This window comes from Macrotis lagotis, chromosome X, assembly GCF_037893015.1.
Source record: "Macrotis lagotis isolate mMagLag1 chromosome X, bilby.v1.9.chrom.fasta, whole genome shotgun sequence".
Classification (NCBI taxonomy): Eukaryota; Metazoa; Chordata; class Mammalia; order Peramelemorphia; family Peramelidae; genus Macrotis; species Macrotis lagotis.
The window spans coordinates 256644336-256646185 of record NC_133666.1 but is presented as its reverse complement, the minus strand read 5'-3'; the positions used below and the strand labels follow the sequence as shown (position 1 = coordinate 256646185).

At 41.2% G+C, this 1850-nt stretch overlaps 1 pseudogene; it reads right to left on the bottom strand.

Moving 5' to 3' along the window:
* Window positions 1-849: 849 nt before the first annotated feature.
* Window positions 850-1515, bottom strand: LOC141502279 (vacuolar protein-sorting-associated protein 25-like; annotated as a pseudogene).
* Window positions 1516-1850: the final 335 nt, after the last annotated feature.

Sequence of the window (1850 nt, the reverse complement as noted above, 5' to 3'; positions counted from 1 at the left end):
ACTTGGGTGATCCAAACCATGTACACCAAGACCTTCATTAGAATGAGTCTATATCTCATTATAATTTTCATTTTCTCATTAATTGTTAATCAATTATAGTTGATTGCCACCCTCAGGAATACTCACCCTTTTATGGGCATAAAAGCATTTATGGGTTCCATGAAGGGATCTTTAGCATTCAAGAGTGCTACTTTTAATAATATGCTAATATAATGATAAATTACCCAGGAACAACATTCAAACTTTTTAAATGTCACAATGGGTTCCCTTAAGAGAATGGATTCCTGATGACTATGTCTTTAAGTGTGGGGCTATCCATCTTCTCTCTCTCTCTCTCTTTTTTAACAATCCAGCTTTAATAACATAGATCAGAGTCATGCCTGGCATTTTGCTACCAGCTCTCCCTCTCTGATCTCCGATTCCTATGTTTCCCCTTGGGCTGCCTGCAGCCAGGTCCTCCAGGTAACCCCTACCCCTCTTTAGAGGATTCAGGATAAACCTGAAGGGAGGAGCTAGTAGGGGTTGTGTACTTATAGCTATGTGTGACTATGTTTTATGGGTTTACTGAACCAGGATCAGCTGAAGTCTGGAATGAGGGAGTAGAGAAAGTAAGGAGAAACTAGACACATCTTTTCTCTCTGGGGCTATTATATGAGACCACTCATGGTGCAGAACAGTGGGGCAACAGAGGAATTCTGTTTTCCAAATTCTCCCACGACTCTCCCAGGCCCTTAAATGGAAGAAAATTGAAAAGTTCCTTTAAGTTACATTTGGGTATAAAGCTCCAATCTGTGGGGATAGAGCCTATCTCTTTCAGCGAATTGGGGTGGGGGGAAGGGAAGAGGTCCACTAAAAGAACTTAACCCCTTGGCCATTTCTGACTGTGATGATCTCAGCCTTGTGTTCCAGTTGTAAGGCCTGCAGAGCTCAAAGAAGTGTGGCCTCATCCAGCCTGTGGAACTCCTCATCTTCAGTATTGATCCATAAAAGGTAAATACAGAGTTTTTCTGGTCATTCTTTGAAACCTGAGATGAAGCTTTCTTCTATAACCCATCCACAATGTGCTTGGTATGGAGATCTGCACAGTATAATATGTGTACAAAGAGTTGAACCCCAATTTCCTTTCTGTCTCCAAAGTGAGGTACTTTTTCCTGTCCTGATGGGGTGCCTCACTCACTAGTAGATAAGCTTCCCCCATTCTTCTGGTCTCTGCCACATGATCAAAAAGCTTGACTTATTCTTATCCAACCACTCCAGGTTCCCTTTCTTCATCAGCTCCTTCAACATAATCTGGATAGATTCCATGGGGAGCTTCCTCTGAAGCTTGTTGTTGTTGAAAAGTGGACTTTCTTGTGCCTCTATCACTGTCACACTGGACTGTTGTTGCAGGCACCAGAAAGACAAGACCAGAGAGCTCTAGGCCACCAGTTGCTTCTTCCAGGTGTCCACATTTGGCTGTAACATGAAGAGGGGAGGAAAATGGTATTGCCAAGGCCACTGGAAACTAGTCACCATCGTCACCCAGGGATGAAATCGCTATCCATCTTCTCTTAAAGGTCCTCTAGGTCAAGAGGGTAATGTGGAAATCCTACTGGAGAGAAAGATACAGACTCTAGGATGCTCTCAGAGACAGGAATGGAAAGAAGGCATTTTAAAAACTAATTTTATTTTTCTCAAGTTCATATAAAAAGTTTTTAACATTCCTTCCTCTATCCCTCTCCATTGAGAAGGCGAGCAATTTGATATAGATCATATATACACAATCATGCAAAACATATTTCCATATTAGTTATGATATGACTAGCAAATAAAAAAAGCAAATAAGAGAAAAAGAAAGTTTTTTTAAAAGT